At 50.9% G+C, this 19,278-nt stretch overlaps 1 protein-coding gene and 1 pseudogene across 2 annotated transcripts in view; both read left to right on the forward strand.

Annotated features, from left to right (window-relative positions):
- Positions 1-19,278, forward strand: part of SORCS2 (sortilin related VPS10 domain containing receptor 2) — a 424,588-nt gene that overhangs the window by 281,863 nt on the left and 123,447 nt on the right. The window lies entirely within an intron of this gene.
- Positions 14,094-15,910, forward strand: LOC122889642 (annotated as a pseudogene).

Below are 19,278 nucleotides of genomic sequence, written 5' to 3' on the forward strand. Positions count from 1 at the left end.
TTTTCTCTCCCTGGGACATGTGTGTCCCCATGCTCAGAGCAGGAAGCCGAGGCTCAGACAGCGAAGTCCACTCAAGGGGACTCAGTGGGTCCGTGGAGGTCAGACTCGAAAAGGCCTTGTTGGTCCCCAAGAGAAGTGGGGACGTCTTGAAACAGCAGCTCTGCGAGGGCTCCAGTCAGTGGTTGGGCATGGGGGCAGAGCCGCCCCTGATGTCTGGGTGTCCTTGCCAGCAACCGCCTCTCACAGCTCCCAGCCACTGTGGGAGTGGGGTCTTTCTCTGGCTGCCTTTTGGGCACAGAGGATGCCCAAGACCAGCCCGGGACTCCTCCATCACCTCCTCCAGGAAGCCTCTAGCTGCCAGAGATCTTGGGACTCTGAGGCCCGCTGTCCGTCTGCCGGGCTGCCTCCCCAGTTCTGTCCCTCGAGGAGAGTATCAGCCCTTCCCAGGAGAGGCAGGCGGGAGAGTGCTCGGTGCACCCATAAACGAGCAAACATCTCTGTGGTCTGTTGTATTCCAAGGTACCCCGCTCCTGCCTGTCTGCACACAGCAGAGCTCTAGAACGCTTCCTTGGCAGTGAATGAACAAGACAGGAAGGGGAAGGACACGCTGGGAGGGAGGACAGGATGGAAGGAAGGGGGCAGACTTGGCCTGGGGTCCTGGGGTCCTGGGGTTGCCCTCGGCCAGAAGTCCAAGACTGACATATCAGCAGATGTTCCCCTTGAAGCTATAGGGGAAGATCCTTCCCAGCGTCTCCCCCAGCTTCTGGGCTTTGCCGTCGTCCTTGGCACTCCCTGCCTTGTAGACAGTCCCCCGTCTCCACTTTTGCCTCCCATGGTGTTCTCCATGTGTGTCCGTGTCATCATGTCCCCTTTTCATAGGGACACCTGTCCTGTTGAATCCGCACCCACCCCTAATGACCCACTTTAGCCTGATCACTTCTGCAAAGACTTTGTCTGCATCAGGTTGCATTTGAGGTAGTCGGGGTTAGGACTGCTCGTGAATTTGGGCCCCCGACGTGCGGAGCCGTTGCCACCACTGGTGGCTCTCGCTCCATGTCTGAGGGCCCCAGGGGACCTTGGAGAGAATAGGAAGCCTTGTCTGAGTGCTCGGGAGGAGTGACTGCTACCGTGCCTTCATCCCAGACCTGTCCCCATGGAGCAGGCCCCATGAAGCTCTTTGTAGAAGGGAGCCCCATAACACAGTCCCTGTCACAGTGAGTATTACAGATACTGGATTCCAGAGAAAGAGAAGCAGAGTCCCAACAGTGAAGAGGAAACACCCCAATTTCCCGGCAGCCGTCTGGTCTGTCCCATGCCATGTCAGATGCCTCCTGCTTGCCTTCCTGGCATTCACGGGCTCGTGTGACTCTGAACTTCATCACAGGAGCTGAGCTTTGGCAGGGCCCTTGGCTTCTGAAGTCAATCTCCCCTCTGGTGCGCCTCCTTCCCTCGCTGGGATGGCTTGCTTGTTAGCAGCCAGGAGCTGAGAGGGAGAGGGAGCAGGACTGCCAGCAGCTCTGGATTCTGCAGGGACGCCCACGTACTCTGTGCGTTTGTTTCCCCAGACTGAAGATCGATGAGACATGATTTTAAAAATAAATAACTGGTCCTGAAGAAGAACTGTTTTATTTTATTTATTTTTGAGATCGAGCGCATGCACATCTGAGTGGGGGGAGGGGCAGAGAGCGAGAGAGAATCTCAAGCAGGCTCCCCGCTGAGTGCAGAGTCTGACGTGGGGCTCAACCTCACGACCCCGAGATCATGACCTGAGCCGAATTCAAGCGTCAGTCGCTCACCGACGGGGCCACCCAGACGCCCAGAAGAACTCTCTTAAAACAGTTTCCTGGACTGGGGCGCCTGGGTGGCTCAGTGGGTTAAGCCGCTGCCTTCGGCTCAGGTCATGATCCCAGGGTCCTGGGATCGAGCCCCGCATCGGGCTCTCTGCTCAGCAGGGAGCCTGCTTCCTTCTCTCTCTCTCTGTCTGCCTCTCTGCCTGCTTGTGATCTCTCTCTACCAAATAAATAAATAAAATCTTAAAAAAAAACAAAAACAAAACAGTTTCCTGGACTGCCCTGGATGGGACCTGCCTCTCTCATCTGGAGCTAACAGGCAGGGGAGAGGCTCGCCCTGCCCTTGGGGTGCAGGCTGTGGGCCACGTCTCATCAGGGGGTGGTGGTGGTGGTGAGGGATGATGATGATGAAAATGATGGTTGGTTCATGACACCACAAGGGGTCATTTCTTCCCTGGGAAGTCTGGGGGCTGTTGCTGTCTGCCTTCCGTCCTGGGTGAGGCACTCGGTTCTTTGCTCCACTGGTTGGGAGGTGACATGCCCATGTCTCTCAGTCAGGGGGCTACAGCCAGTCACACAGGAGACTGGGAGCTAGGGGCACGTGGGGGTTTGGTGGGTGCTAACTTCTCCACCACCCAAGCCTCTATTCGGGCACGGATCTGCTCACTTCAACACCCACATTTATCTCTTAAGTGCATTCTTTCTTAGAGTTCTACATTTTGTAGCCATTTTAGATTTACAGAAAAATTGCAAAGATAGTGAAGAGAGCCCCTGCATATCTCCCACCCAGTTCACTGTTACTAATTTGGGACCTTGGGACCTTGGACCTGATGCATTATTACTGTCTATACTCTATTCTGTATTCAGATTTCCTCCGTATTTCCTCAGTGGCCACATTCTGTCCCAGGACCACATGCAGAATGTCCCAGGACACTTAGCGGTCACGTGTCCCAAGGTTCCCCCACAGTGCTGCGGTCCTCGGACTTTTCTGCCTGTTGATGACCTTGACACACCTGAAGAGTGCTCATTAGGTGTTTTTTAAGAGGGTTTCTCAGGATTTGTCTGATGTTTTCCCTGTGATTAAACTGAGGTCATGGTTTTGGGGAGAGAAAGACCACAGAGGTGAAGTGCTGTCCTCATCACGTCATTTGTGAATGTGACCTGTCACCGTGGCATTGACCTTGGTCTCCTGGCCGAGGTGGTGTTTGTCAGGAGTCTTCGACTGTAGGGTTCTCCTTTGCACGCTCTGCTCTGTGGTGGGAAGTCATCAGCGCAGCTCCCAACTTAGGGACTGGGGAGTTGTGGCCCCCTTCCTGGAGGGCAGGGTGTCCATACCAAGTACTGAGAATTCTTCTTCACAAGAGGTTTGTGGCATCCCCTGCCCTCCATGTATTTATTTATTCCATTGTTTCTTTACATGGGGATGGATGCATGAATGTTTATGTTATGCTTTGGGTTATAATCCAGTCCTTCTGTATTTACTGTTTGGCTCAGATGGGTCTAGCATTGGCCCCTGGGAGCTCATTCAGTTGGCTCCTGTCCTGTGGGCTCACTCCCAGCATTGTGATTTTTGTTTTGTTTTTAGCACTTCCTCACTTTCTGGTTATGCACCAGGCTCACTGTCCACGTTCCCTATCCAGTCCCAGAATCGGCTTCTTCCCCACTGAGCCTTGGCTGCTCTGTTAAAGACTGACCATGGAAGCCAAGGTCAGAGCGTCCTCACCCCCAGCACAGGCTCCCAGACCGCCGCAACTCACGGGGCCCCCAGTGTCTCTGTGGATTCTGCACCACAAAACAAAGTATACAAGGTCTATTCATTCAGTAGTCAGGTCCACACAACCTAGTAAGTGCATATGTCCTGACAACATCACAGTCATCTTAAAAAACACATAGAGCCTGAAGGAGTTGATTTCTGTTTCGTTTCTCACCATGACTTGTTGATGGGAACGCACACATCTGTCAGACTCTCTGCTCCTTCTGGAACCCTGGGGTCACAGCCCCGTCACACGTCAACACCCTCCTCTCCTCCTCCACACCCTCCTCTGCTCTTCCTTCTTGTCACAACACCTGCCAGAAACCCGACTTGGCAAAGGGAGGGTGTCATCGTAAGGGATATGGCATGATCTCATTTGGAAACTGGAAGTGGGTGCAGAATCCAGAAAATGTTGAACCTCACTGTGTTTTTCTCAAAAAAAAAAAAAAAAAGGCCACTGCATCCCTGTGAGCTTGCTACAGCACCCTCAGGTCCTTGGCTTACAGTGTGGGAACCGTGGCACTGAATGGTAGCCGTCTGCTGCTGTGACAAGGTGGCAGGGGGGCACTGGGCCGGAGTGGCCAAGGTGGCTCATCTGTGCCCGTAGGGGTCAAGGAGCACACATCAGGAGTTGCAAACCTTTGCTCAGCACCTGTAGAATGCTCCCTGGGGGTCATAAGGGAATGGCTCTGAGCTCACCTGCCCCTTGGATCTGCGGGGACCGTGGCATCCCGCCATCCTGCCGGGGTCTTATGTCTCTCGTCAGCATCTACATCTGTAGCCCTGTGGTGAGCCGAGGAGCCAAGGAGGCTGCCCAGCTCCCTGTATTTTCAAGGACAATGCTGTCCCCCTTTTTCCCACACCTGCCAGGTGACACTGATAATGCAGAGGTAAAAGGTCAGGAGGCGTGTGTTCCAGGCTATATGCAGGCTCAGTGCGGTGCCCCATGCTGACCCCTTTGCACAAGACCCCAAGCATCCATCTAGGAGGGGTACAGGCAAGGGCGCAGCTTTGCACAGCCTTTCAAGGTGTGCTCCCGGGGGCCGGGCTCACCGCTAGCCTGGGCGAAGGCCAGCCTTGGGGGATTCTCTGGTAGAAACAGTGGCTGGACAAAGAAATGTGGGGACTGGCCTCCCAGGTGCTTTCTGGCCTGAATTCTACCTGCCCACTTTCCAACAGGTGTGACTCTCCCTTTTGAGGTTGGGGGACAACATCCAGACTCTCCAGCCTATCTGCTTTCTTCATGTCATGCTTCCAGATCAAGCCCTGGGGTGACAGCAAATCCGGGGCCACTGAGGGAAGTGAACGGCCACTGAAAGGGACGAGGAGCTGGGCTAGGGGCAAGCTAGAGTCATCAGTTAGGGCTGGGCTTGGTCACTTTCTTACTGTAGGAGCTTGGCCACAGGTCCCTCTGAGCCTCAGCTTGCTTCTCTGTGAAATGGGTAGCCATGCGACAGCACAGGGACTCACATGCGTGCCCATGGGGGCAAGTAGAGTGACAGCAAGTGTGGCACAGTGCAGGTCCTGCCCACCCCCCATGTGGAGAACAGATGCCACAGGGTGTGGATGGTGGGACACCCCACGTCTCTGCGCTCAGAGGTACCCAGGTGACTGGCAGGCTGAGCCCCTCCCTCTGCTGAGTGTGAGGACAGAGCTTGGAGAACTCATGTGGTCTGGCTGTGTTTCATAAAGTATGCGTATTTTATACTGTCCACCCTGCAGACATCCCCCATGTGTGCACGGGTAGGCAGACACAGTGTTCCATCCATCATGCGTGGACACGTGTGCTAGATATAATGGCCGTTTGTAAGGGGCATGTGTCTTGCCCACACAACACGGTGCTCCTCCCTTTGTGGAATTTTAATGGCTCTTCAAGGTCCTTCTAACTTTCTCAAGCCCCGCCCCCACCAGACAAAGAGCTCTACTATGCCTCCGGGGTATGGCAGGGCAAGTATGGGATACAGGAGGAAGAGGGTCCTTTAAGTACTCTTGGCTCCAGTAAGTGGCCCTTTCTGAGCCAGTGGATGGATGCATCTGCTTTGGACCCTTCTGTTCCCCGCTTGACAGATACGACCTTTAAAGACAGCAGGGGTGATCTGTTAGCAGGGGACAAGGTGCTTTGTCTCCAGGCCTGCTGGGAACAGACGAGGCCCCACAGCCCTATTCCTGCTGCTTCAGAGCATGAGAGCAAGGACCCCGAATCCGGCCCTGGCTTGGAATGCTAATTGCCTAGTCTAAGGTGTTATTGATAAAGGCGGCCAGAGAGAGCGGGTAATTCATTATTTAGGGCTTGGGATGTCCATGGACGGGATGGCAGTGAGTAATGGATTGGGAAACTGCCTGTTGGCTCTGGAGTCCCAATTTATGGGCCCGTGAAGCAGCAGCCAGCAGAGCCCGGGGATGGCCAGGCGCCAAACGTGCGTCTCACCATGTGCGGGGGCCCTGGACACTCTCCGGGCACAGCAGGTGCATTCTGAGACTTGAGCCTTCACCAGTCACTGCTGGAGGCTGCCAGAGGGCCCTGCTTGTCACATTGATGCCCATGCATGGTCCCCTCATCTGACACCCGCCCTCCAGTACAGCCCAGGCGGCTCCACCAGAGAGCCCATGGGCCCATCCATGTCCCCCACATGTCTCTGTTTTCAGAGGGAAGCGAATTTATTTCCATAAGCCTCCGCTCCTCCGCCCTGTGGGTCAGCCACCCCTTTCTGAGGGAGGTGGAGGCCCCTCAGGGATGAAGGGGGTGGATTTAGCTCTCAGGCATCCGACTTGGCGTGTCGGTTCCTGGCATGGACTTCGCCCTTTCCTCCGTGCCAGACCGCATCTGCCATGCCTTGGCACTAGACCTCTGGGTCTCCAGCTTTCTTCCAGAAGGGAGATTGTCATGGGTGTAGGAAGCCACACTCCATGCAGCATTCAAATATGGGCAGGACGGTGGCGGGGAGGGTGGCTGGCGGTGCGTGGCTCGGTGATCCAGAGACGAAATTCCTGACGGGTGTTATTCGGAGGAAGCAATTCAGCAAGCTTATCTCCCTGTGTGATGTGGTTGCGCTGCTGGGAGGAGGGACAGCGTCCCTGGCTGCCGGCCACCCGCTTGTCTGTCCCGCATCAGCCCAGAGGGATTTCAGAGGCCGGCGGAGGGAGGCGGGGGGGCATGGGGGCACTGCTCTCCGTGGGAATCTGTGTTTGCAGATTGAATGGCCCTATCTTCCTGGCTGGAGCACGCTGTATTTATTAAAATAATGAAACCCTGGGAGCCTGGGTGGCTCAGTCTTTTGGGCATCTGCCTCTTGATTTCAGCTCAGGTCATGATGTCAGGGTCAGGAGATGGGGCCCTGCGTTCAGCTCTGTGCTCAGCAGGGAGTCTGCTTGGGATTCTCTCTCTCCCTCTGCCCTCCCAGACCACCCCCCCCCATATGTGTTCTCTCTCTCTCTCTCAAATAAATATATCTTTAAAAAAAATAACTCAGCTAACAAATCCCGGAGGGCAACCCCCAGGCCCAGACACCCCTTAATGCCAGTATTTGTTCTAGAAGCTGACAGAACAGCAAAGAGCCTCTGCATATTTCCTTGTTGGGTTTTTTGGCAGATGCTCTCTTTGCTTTGGGCTGGGGGCTGCAAACACAAAGAGAGGGCTAAGACACAGCGCCAGTTTCAGGAGAGGCAGATAAGATGTCTTTGCTGGCTGGAGAAGCCTTGAAACTGGACCATGAAGCAGGAGACTTGCTCCTCCGGGAAGGAGGGGTCAGGCGGCGGCTAAAGGAAAGGCTTCCCCCCCGGCAGCCAGCTTGGAAGAGGCAGAGACACAGAAGTGGGAAACCGAGCGGCAGGTCCAGGGCAAGCCTGTGCTGGGAGCCTCCGCTCACCCCCGTGTTTGCTGATTGTGCACGGCTGGGCTCACCCCCCGACCAGTGAAGCGGGAGACACTGGGGACCACCAGTGAGTCCAGTGTGATCTGGAAGGGGAGGAGGAGGTGATGGGGACCGGGAAGGGAGGGTCAGGGTGAGGAAGGGGAGGAGCCCCGTGCCAGCAGGACATACCAGGCGGGAAAGGACCCCTGAGGCAAGCGGCTTCGAGCCTCACAGCTTTAAATCATGAACATTAGTCAGTGTTAATAATGGTGATTATCATCAGTAATGGAAAGGGACAGATGTATCCTGTTAACAAGACCAGCTAGTTGGCTTCCTGGGACCCACCAGCCCCCGCGTGGGGATGGAAACCGCACGTAATTGCTCTTCAGAGAGAGAAGCAGTTTCTGGTCCTATTCACTGGGTGTGGGGAGGACGCACCGGGAGCCGCCTGCCTGCTTGCTGCTGGGGGACGCTGGGCAGCGCGCGAGTGCCAGCGGGAGGGACTTGGCAGTGAGCATCTCCCGTGTTCACATCTGATGCCATGTCCCTCGGGGCTGGAAGCGCTGTGATGCTCCCCACCGTCCCCAAATCAACCACAGGCCCTTCGGCCTCAGAGCCTTGTCCTGCCCCCACCCTGCTCCCTGTCCTCGGGGCTCCTGACCTGCTAGGCCTGAGCGGGGAGGAGGGATGGGCAGCAGCCCTGTCCCTCTCCTTCCTTAGCTCCTCCCCATGCATCCTGATCTCTCAGAACCAGCTGCCTCCTCCAGGCAATCCTCTGGGTCCAACCAGGCCTGGATTCCTTTAGGGGCCCTACATACTCTTTCATGAGTGAACACGGTCTTTCATCTCTTGATGGGACAATGGGACTCTTTTCTGTGTCCTCCTCCAGCCCGTTTGCTCCCCGAGGGCAGGGCCTGCGTTGGTCTGGTTCACAGTTGGTGTCCATTGCTTGCCAGTGCCTGGAACCTACCTGGCTCCACACCTGTCTGCCCGGGGACCACAGACTGCACGGCAGAGGGGCCGGACATCTCTCTATCCCCCTGCACAGCAAACTCATGGAGAGGTGTTTCGTTTTTCATATTTTTAACCAATGGGTTCCAAAACATACTGAACCCCTTTAGAAGACTTCAAAATAAGCTAGAAGTTTTTGTTTCCCAGAATTTATGGTCTGCACATTTGAGAGATTTCGTAAGCGACGCACATTTCCTAACACTGGCGAGACTGCCAAACATCCATTTTCAGAGAACTCCTTCCAGAACCAACATCTCATTGGAAAGGAAGGGTTTTCTCACTTATTATTAAAGCAATTCTTGATCAGAGGGGACCAGTTGCATGTGTTGATTCTCTGTGAAAACATAAGCAGGGTAGCGTTCGAGTGATAACAGCCTGCCTTGGGTTCCACTTGGAACTTGTGCGTTTTGGTAAAAGAAAAAAAGCATAATTCATCTTCCAGCTCAATGGCCCTTGAAAGCACCTTGCTTAGGAGACGCACCTGCAGCGGGGTCCCGGGGTCTCCATGGCCACGCCCCCTCTTGTGGTGGATGGCTTTTGTCTTTATAAGGCAGCTCCCCCAGGGACTCCGCTGGGTGGGTGAATGTCAACAGACCGGACTGCGGTGCAGCTGGGGGACCCACGTCGGTCTCACAGCTGAGTGGGTGAAGCCACTTTGCGCCCCGTTTTTCAGATCAAATAGAAGCACGCGTTGAATTCTGCTAGTTACGTGTTTCATGTCACTGTCCCGCTCAGCGGCGAGGAACAAGGACAGAGGCAAGCCTAATGCAGGGCAGCCACATGTGCTGAGCTGTGGCTCAGAGCCCTTGGCCTCTGCTGGGCTGCAGGTTCTCTGCCCCTTACAGTAACTCACGGCCCCTTATGGTAACTAACATACAGGGTGAATTGCAAACAGTGGCCCTGCCCTCAGGGCTCTGCATGTGCACTACATCCCACCGGCCTCCTGGCTTTTCCTGGGAGGCACCAGCCGTCCTCGTGCTGCTCCGGCCCGTCCACCCAAGGCCCTGAGTCCCAGAGACTCCCCGGGGCCTCCCTCCGTGGCCAAGCTGTCCAGACTGGCGCTCCTCCTCTCCCTCAGGCCTTCTCTTTTCTCTTGCTGACTCTTCTTCAAAGCACCTGTCACCTTTGGAAGTCATTTCCCTTGTGTGCGAGCCCCAAGGGGCAGACTCTGTTCCATGTTCTGCCTCGGTGACAGGACACCCCTGTGCAGATCACCCCTTCTCCCCGTGATCTTGATGACCCGCCTTACCGTCCGCAGAGGTGGGCTGGGACAGCATGAGCCAAATGCATGTCTTCACTTAGAGGACAGTGAGGTCTTTAAAAGCGAGATGAAATTTGGCTCCCTGTACCCCACAGTTACTCCTCTCACAGTTCCCCCCGATTTCAGACACAGGCATGTCACACAGAGCATCAGAGTGGGGTGGGGGGTGATGGGGCTGTTCTTGTTATAGGAAAGGGGAAGAGGGACAAGGAAGGGGGAGGGAGGGGGAGGGGAAGAAGGAGAGCAGGAGGCAGGGAGGGAAGCTGGCCATTTGCAAAGGAAGCAGAATGATCCTTCTCTCCCAGGGCAGGACTTTTAAAGGTCAGTGTCAACCGCAGAGCTTGTAGCTTCCTTGACTGAGTCCGTGGAGACGGCCACGTTGCTGTGAGAGGAGCAACGTGCCACGGGCTGTCCTCAGCCGAGCCGTGAGCGAGTACAACGGTCCTCCAAGGCTTTCTCGCCCTCGGGCTCCTCCCATCGTACCGTCATCTCCTTGCCCGGGGGAGGAACTGCCACCGACTGACCTGCCTGTAGACGGCTCTTTTCCTCCTGGGCCCACTGCCTTGGACGTTCCAGAAGCTGTGGGTGCTGTGTGGTCGGAGCTTCAAGGGAAGGTGACAGGGAGACAGATGAGGGTTCCCGGGTGTGATGTCACACAGTAAAGGTCCGGGGGCTGGAGGCAGGATGCCATAGCAGGGGGCGGCCGCAGGGAAGGGCGGTCGCGGAGGAGGGCGGCCGCGGGGGAGGGCCGTGGTCCCTGGAGTCCGCCACAGTCACCCTCTTGTGAAATGAAGAGTCGGTGAGGAGATCTCAGGCAGCTTTCCCCCTAAGTTCTAGGCTGGCTCAGTGCATAGAAATACCATGTGAGCACACACATAATTCCACAGTTTCTAAAAGCCATGCTCAAAAAAATTAAGGAGAAACAATGCAATTGCTTTCAATACTATATTTTACTTAATGCATTAATATGTTGTAGGGGAGGAGAAATTTTTCTCTATAGATTTTTCTGACTGGTCTAAGATTTAAATTGATGTGAGACAGATTAACAGAAGAAAATCAAATTTAAGTTTTACATTTGGGAGTCCCCCCACCCCCATACCTGAGAGGATCAAAGTTGGAAAGAAACAATATGGTGTGGGTCCCATCCTGAGCTAGGGGATGGGGTGGGGGCCTGGGGCTTCAAAGGGGAGGAGAGTAGTTAAGGGAGGGGTCAAAAGCTTCCCTGGAGCCCTCAGGGCCTGAATTGCCTTTGGCTGAAAATAGTCAACACGCTAATGTGGTACGTGGTGGGGAGACCTTCTCTGAACCCCTTCTGCTGAGCTTTTGAGATGTGAAAGAGGTTGCGTGCTCCCAAAGCTGAGTGGGTGGATTGCTCCCTATCCTGTTAAGAGCCTTGGTCCTGAGAATGGGCCAGGCCAGTTAAACTGATGTGACGGGTTTCACGAAATGGTCTTCTGGGTGAGCTCCCAAAGTTAGGCCTTGATCGTGCAAGCAACCGGGTAATTAATAAGAGGTATTTTGGGGTCGCTGGGGTGGCTCAGTGGGTTAAAGCCACTCTGCCTTCGGCTTAAGTCATGATATCAGGGTCCTGGGATCGAGCCCCACATCAGACTCTCTGCTCAGCAGGGAGCCTACTTCTTCCTGTCTCTCTGCCTCTCTGTCTATTTGTGATCTCTGCCTGTCAAATAAATAAATAAATAAATAAATAAATCTTTAAAAAAAGAGGTATTTCTATGGAAATTAGACACACACTGGTTAGCAGAGCAAGTTCCAAGCCCCATGTCTGAGTGCCATCGGTGGGATTTCTGGGCGTCAGGCTCAAAGCACCCGCACGCGGAGAGAGGGCAGGCGGCAGCAGTCTGGTACAGCATCATCGTTTGCCGTTTGCACATCGCTGGAGGTCCCTCCGTGTGGCCCTCCACAGCCGCAGGCAGGGGTCTGTCTGAGCAGGGCTGCTGCAATGATTCCTCTCAAGCTTACATCAGGCTGCCTGGCGTGCAGGGCCTCGTGGGGGAGGGGAAGTTCTTGTTCTTGGTGACTCCAAGTCTAAAGGATGGGAGAGGATCAGAAATGTTGGTTTGGAGAATCATAAGCAGATATTTGAGGACATCGGAAGAATTCAGGATCTCATCCAGTTTAGGAGCAAATAGCAACGCCTGAAAGACCATTCGTCAGATCTAGAATCATCTACTACCCAACAGGTTATGTCGGGGAGACATAATTTTTCTCTATAAAACCACCCTCCTGGGGCGCCTGGGTGGCTCAGTGGGTTAAGCCTCTGCCTTCAGCTCAGGTCATGATCTCAAGGTCCTGGGATCAAGCCCCACATCGGGCTCTCTGGTCGGCGGGCAGCCTGCTTCCTCCTCTCTCTCTGCCTGCCTCTCTGCCTGCTTATGATCTCTGTCTGTCAAATAAATAAATAAAATCTTTTAAAAAAATAAAAATAAAAATAAAACCACCCTCCTTTCCACCAAAGATAGCCAAATGAAGACTCATTTGTTTGCAAAATGAGTCTGGTTTCCGGCAGACTTGGCCTGACAACTTGCAGAAGTGGCCCGAGAATGGTCTTGGGCCACGTGGACTGCTTTTAAATCTGCTTTGCTGGAACTTTCCATAAGGAATCTTCAGACCGAACATTGAATGGCCTCTAGAGAAAAAACCCAACTTGGATCTTGCACCAAGTGCACTTTTGGCGTTAAAGCCCACTGACTTGATTAAGTCCATACCTGACTTAGCCAGTCCTGCTCGTGTGTCAAATCCCCTTCCGAGGAGTCCTTTCCAACAAGCCTTCTATAACTTCCTTTTTTAACATTCAGACTTCGCTCTGTGTTTTCCCTTTCAAATAACCAGACTCAACTTTAGGACCAAACTACTTTCTTCTCCCTCAACCACAAAAAAAAATTCGTTTCCATTCCTCATCCTGTTTCTTTTTTTTTTTTTTTTTTTTTAAGATTTTATTTATTTATTTGACAGAGAGAGATTACAAGTAGGCAGAGAGGCAGGCAGAGAGAAAGAGGAGGAAGCAGGCTCCCTGCTGAGCAGAGAGCCTGATGCTGGACTCGATCCCAGGACCCTGAGATCATGACCTGAACCGAAGGCAGTGGCTTAACCCACTGAGCCACCCAGGTGCCCCCTCATCCTGTTTCTTACCGGAAGCCCACATCTCAGTCTCTCTGCCCACAGAGATGTTTCCCTTATTGTTTCTGGTAGTTTACGTTCTTCGTCAGCAATTAATGTTTCTTTATTTTCTCTTATTTGGAATCAATCTGGGTATTCAATGAATTTAGCTTCACTCAACGCTCAATAGCAAAGTTTGAAATTTCAGGTTATTACCAAAAAGATTTGGGGAGACTGGCTTAGAAATGTGCGTCTGTTCATCTTACTTGTTCTTAACAATTGTGTTTTGATCAGTCACAAAAACCTTACAAAGCATGAAACCGCTAAACTGCGATACTTATGTTGTCTTTCCTGCTGACAAGCCCTCTAATGGAGGTGACAGGAGCTGATTTTACTTTCAGTGAAGGTAAGTAGCATAAAAGGATTATATTTAATGCTAAGGACTCTAAACCCATGCCGATATCATTATACCAGCATGCTTCAACCACCTTTCACATATTAGAGACCAATCCTGGAGGACGTGAACTTCAAGAACACTTGGGTTTGTTTTGATAATTTCTGAGAGTTTTGAAACAGCCAAGCCTCTAAGCTCGTGTCTCGAGACAGCTCTGTGAAGTTATTTTACAAATGAATTTTGGCAATGCCATCCAGACATAGAAGACTTAGCACACACCCGCGACACACAGGCATGGACACACATGAACAGGGCAGACAGAGGTCTTACACTTTCTAATGTATGTGCTCATTTGCCCCTTCTCCAAAGACATCCTCTTTCCCTCTGTCTGTTTGTCTCTCTCTTCTGGTAAGAAATCTCTCCCTAACGTGTGTGTTTCAAAGAATGGCTCTTGGGTCCTAGAGGAGATATGGGTAGAAAATCTCTATCACAAAGGCACTAAGTTTCTCTAAGAAGGACTTGGGATTCCTAAGGACAATACTTAAAAGAGTTTTGAGATAAATAGGAAGGGTTTTAGGATTGGTAAAAAGGACAGGTTAAACAACTCTGAATTATTTCTGAGACTGTACTTCTAGTTTTGCAAAGATTTGTAAGGTAAGGACAGTTGCCTGCAATCCCTTAAGAAATCTATCTCTTTGGTTACATCCCCTAAATGGCATCATAGGTTGATCTCCTCAGCTAATTATCTTCAATTTGCTTCTTTTCCTTTGGGAATGTAGCTCTAATTTTAACTCAGGGGTGAAGGCCTTAAGAAATTCCAATCACATTCTGAATATCAGCTTCCAGTATGGCTAACTTTTAACTACAGGACCACTTAAAAATAAAAGTATTCTAGAGACCGTCTTTGGGGTGATCCATGGTGGACATTTTGAGGACAGCTGACCCACAGCCTGTGCACCCTGGTCCGTCCCCCATGGAAAACGGAGCGGGCCATGTAGCTTTCTCCCTTTGTCTCATAACCGTGTCCACCAACAAGAATGCTAATTCACCAGCTGCCCGCCTTAACAGATTCAAGAACAAGGGGAAAGACAGTATGGAAATGAGGCAGTGTCGAATGGAAGTTAATGTGGAGCTGACGAAAGCTAAGAAGGTTGACCAGATGCTGAAAAGGAGAAACAGAAGCTGATTTCCTGATGACGCTTCTTCTGCAGGGCAGGAAAACTTGCAACGACCCGGGCACCGTAAACTGGTCTATTGATGCAACAACTTGGAAAGCCAGCTCCAGGCTACTCAAGCCGCCAGGAAACTGCTCTCTAGGGAAGAACAGCCCCCTATAGATGCCATAATCTGGGCTGGTTTGATTCCAAAATGTGTGTCTTTCCAGGGCAGAACCGATGGAAGCCCCATTCGGTTTGAATCTGCTCGATGCTCACTACCCTTGCTTCTGGGACATCAGAACTGACCAAGGCTGCAGTAGATGGAAGTGCTGTCCCAGCATGCATTTCTCCATTGGCATCTTCCCATGCCCGTGTCATTGAACAAGCTGTGTGGGCTCTAGGAAACATTGCAGGGGGTAGCTCAGCTTTTCAAGACTTGGTTATCTCCTTGCAGTTCTTGGCGTATCATCTTTATTTAGCATGTGGCTACTTATGTGACCTTACTTGGACACTTTCAAACCTTTGTCGGAGCAAGAATCCCACACCCCGGTGAGATGCTCTTGAGCTGATTCTTCCTACCTTAGTTCGTCCCCTGCATCACGATGATTTAGAAGTCTTGGCAGATACCTGCTGGGCCATTTCCTACCTTCCTGATGGTCCAAATGAACAGATTGAAATGGTTGTGAAAACAGGAGTTGTGCTCCAACTTGGGAAGCTTCTAGGAGCTACTGAATCGTCCATTGTGACTCCTGAGCTAAGAGCCATAGGAAATATTGTCCCTGGGACAGACAAACAGACTCGGGGGATCATAGATGCAGGAGCACTTGCTGTCTTCCCAGCCTGCTAATGAACCCCAAAACTAATATTCAGAAGGAAGCTATGGGGACAATGTCAAACATCACAGCTGGTCGCCAGGACCAGATGCCACAACTTGTGAATCATGGATTAGCCCTATTCCTCAGTGGTGCTCCCTCTAAGGCCGACTTTAAGACACAAAAGGAAGCTGTCTGGGCTGTGACCACCTACGCAGGTGGTGGGACAACTGAACATATTGTATACCTCGTTCATCATGGCATAATAGAACCATTGATAAGCCCCTTGGAGGCCATTTCAAACATCTTTCCAGCTGCTGAGAAGCTAGGTGAGACTGAGAAATTTAGTATAATGATGGAAGAATGTGGAGGTTTGAACAAAATGGAAGCTCTACAAGACCATGAAAATGGGGGCGCCTGGGTGGCTAGAGGTTAAAGTCTCTGCCTTTGGCTCAGGTCATGATCCCAGGGCCCTGGGATCGAGTCCCGCATCAGGCTCTCTGCTCAGCAGGGAACCTGCTTCCCCCTCTCTCTCTGCCTGTCTCTCTGCCTACTTGTGATCTCTGTCTGTCAAATAAATAAATAAAATCTTAAAAAAAAAAACCACACATGAAAACGAGTCTATGTACAAAGCTTCCTTAAACTTGATTGAGAAAGATTTCTCTGTAGAGGAAGAGGAAGTTCAGAAAATTGTGCCAGAAACTACCTCTGAAGGTAGTTCAGAGGTAGACCCAAGTTCAGGGTCGCACTTCTGGGATCTTTAAGTTTTAGACTGCACAGCTGTGGCAGAAACTTGTTTGTTGTGTACTCTGTTTGGCAGAAGTTTTTCTTCCTGTTCCTCTAATAAGAACTCTTTTTAAATGTGTTTTGTTATTGTAGCATTTTTTAAAAGATTTTGTTTATTTATTTGACAGAGAGAGAAAGAGATCACATTATATATATATATATATATATATATATAATATTCTAATATATATGTATATATTCTAAATATCTTGCCAGTTTTCAACCAGAACACACAGTAAATATTCCGGCAGTGTTGAATAACCTCCCCCTCCTCTTGGGGTTTAAGAGGGGTCCCCAAAGAGGGTGCAAATGATACCATCTTCCCAAGATCCAGAATCACTCCCAAGTATCCCAAAGGAAGAGCCAGCAACCTACCTGTCCAAGGCAGACACAGCCCAAGCTAGGTTCTTTCAGGAGGTGAAGTGAGACCATCCATAGGATCAAAGTTGTCCCTGGGAGAGAAAGGATCTGTAACCGATGGGTCTGGATTTGGAAAGGAGGGGCATCCTGAAATTTTATTTTCCTCTTCTGCGAGTTTCTGAGCAACACCTGGTCATGTGTTAGAGAGCCTAGGAGAAATTCTGGTCACGTGTTTCCTCTTGGGACAATGAGGGGGATTCATGAGGGGCTATCAGTCTTTCTTTTCTTTTCTTTTAGTTTCAGAGGTAGAGATCAGGGATTCATCAGTTGCATGTAACACCCAGTGTTCATTCCATCATGTGCCGTCCCTAATGCCCGTCACCCAGTTACCCCATCCCCCACCCACCTCCCCTCCAGCAACCCTCAGTTGGTTCCCTAGAGTTAAGAGTCTCCTGTGGTTTGTCTCCCTCTCTGATTTTGTTTTATTTTATTCTTCTGTCCCTTCTTTTATTCCTCTGTCCCTTCCCCTATGATCCTCTGTTTTTTAACTTCCACATAAGAGTGAAGTCTTACAGTATTTGTCTTTCTCTGATTGACTTATTTCACTTAGCATAATACCCTCTAGTTCCATCCACGTCATTGCAAATGGCAAGATTTCATTTTTTGATGCCTGAGCAATATTCGTGTGTGTGTGTGTGTGTGTGTGTGTGTGTGTGTGTGTGTGTGATGATATATCTTCTTTATCCATTCATCTATCAGTGGTCATCTGGGCTCTTTCCATAGTTTGGCTCTTGGGGACATTGCTATTATAAACGTGGGTGCCCTTTTGAATCACCATGTTTGTTTCCTTTGGGTAAATACCTAGTAAAGCAATTGCTACCAGTCTTTCTAATTCTTCTCCAAATTTGCTAGAATCTCCTGGAAAAGATCTGCTGCTGTCCAGGGGACATTTTTTCTTTTGGTGGGATTCTAGGCTATATCCATGAAGGACTTGTATAGGAAGACCAGAAGCTGGTGGAGCCTGATTTACAGGGTGGGTCCTGCTGCCCATCCCACTGCCTCCAGTAAGCTCTCCTTCTGGCTTTCAGCTTGTACATGAGTAACCCATGGATACCAGGCCTGGAGAGGGGGCTGTGAGACACTCTGTAAATCTCATAAGAAAAAAAAAGAAGCTGAAATAGACAGATGGGGAGAGATTTTGAGAAGGGGAATTTCTGTTGAATTTACTTTTTGTTCAAGTCTGATTTCTCTTCTTTCATCCTGCTAAGGGAGCCCCTAAGAGGAATCACTGTATTTCCTTGTGTCCTCTTTTTAATTCGGTCTCATTGAAGGTGCCAAGAAATTGTTTAGGATGAGAGATTTTTAAAATTTTTTTCTTCGCTCAAATACAGCCAATTCAGAGAAGCAGTCATTTGGCCATCAATGAATAGGATCTGTCAATAGTGATTCAGACTAATAAGCCTTTTCAGGTAATTTTCCAGGCTTAAGATAAATCTTTCTTGGATGCAGGTGGCATCCTTGGGGTGGGTACAGATGATGTACCCCCGTGAGCACAGAAGTTTCTTCTCAAAGCCAGTCTCAGAAAGCAAAGGCCTTTGTCCCACCAGTGGTCATGGGTCTCCGGTCTTCCATGAAAATGGGATGCCTCCAGTCTGAGACCCGCTGATTTGTGACACTGGGCAGGTGCTTCTGGAATGGGATTTTTCTAACAGTAACAGTGAAGGTCAAGATAGCAACAGCTTCTCATGAACTGGGATCTCTGATCCTGACACAGACAAAGATTGTCAGATCCACAGCCTTTGGGGGTGCCCAGCAGATGGACAAAGACACCCATCCTCTGACTGGCAGACCAGAGAGGGCATGCTCACTGGCCAGAATGCCAAGCACTTGGGCCATAGAGCAACACAGCAGACAGAACTAATGTCCATTTCTGGGAGGAAAAGGATGGATAAAAACACAGAGTACTCTTGCCAAATACTAGAGTCACCAAGCCCAAGGAGCTAGCTCCCCCAATATTTTCTGCTTCTCTAAATTTTAGAAAAAGGTCAAAAGGACCCTCACTGCTCTGCTTCCTTTGGACTCTGCAGGTACAGACCCAGGATCTGCTGTGGGAATTCTGACCTTTTTCCAGCTGTCAGAGTATTGAATGTATCTCTGCTGCAGCCGCCTTGGGGTGATCTGTAGTCAGCAGACGGGGCTCACCAGAACTGTAGGGGAGGAAAAATATAACTCCTTCCCTCAAATGTTCTTCTGGCTGGTCTAAGAATCAAATTGACATGAGACAGATTAAGGGGGGCACCTGGCTGGCTCAGTTGTTTGAACATCTGACTCTTGATCTCAGCTCAGATCTTGATCTCAGGGTTGTGAGTTCAAGCCCTGTACCAGGCTCCATGCTTCAAAACAAAATAAACAACAACAACAAAAATAAATAGACATGAGACAGAGTAACAGAAGAAAATCAAACTGAATTTCATACATTTGGAAACCTCCCCCGAACATGAGAGGGTCCGAGTCGGAAAGGAACAACACGGTATCAGTACCATCCTGAGCTAGGGAGTGGGGTGGGGGCCTGAGGCTTCAAAGGGGAGGAGGGCATTCATAGGGCAGTCAGGAGCAGGTGTCTGGTGATGTCATGTCTCCCTGTCCCATGGATAGGTCCTTCAGATAAATTTATCTCTGTACTAACTCTCATCCTGGGGAAGATCCTCCATGTAGATTCTTCTAGGTGTTAAGGGAGGGGCCAAAATCTTCCCTGGAGCCCACAGGGTCTCGATTGCCTTCGGTGGAAAATAGTCCACGTGCTAACATGGCACGTGGAAGGGAGACGTGCTCTGAACCCCTTCAGTGTGGACAAGTAACTGACATTACCAGTGAGATCCTTTCCACTCTATTTTCATACTAAGTCTTTGAAATCCAGTTTCTCTCTTGGTCTTGCAGCACATCTCAGTTTCCTTAGCCACTAAAATGTGTTTGGGGGCACTTGGCC

The sequence above is a fragment of the Neovison vison genome, chromosome 11 (genome assembly GCF_020171115.1).
Source record: "Neovison vison isolate M4711 chromosome 11, ASM_NN_V1, whole genome shotgun sequence".
NCBI lineage: Eukaryota > Metazoa > Chordata > Mammalia > Carnivora > Mustelidae > Neogale > Neogale vison.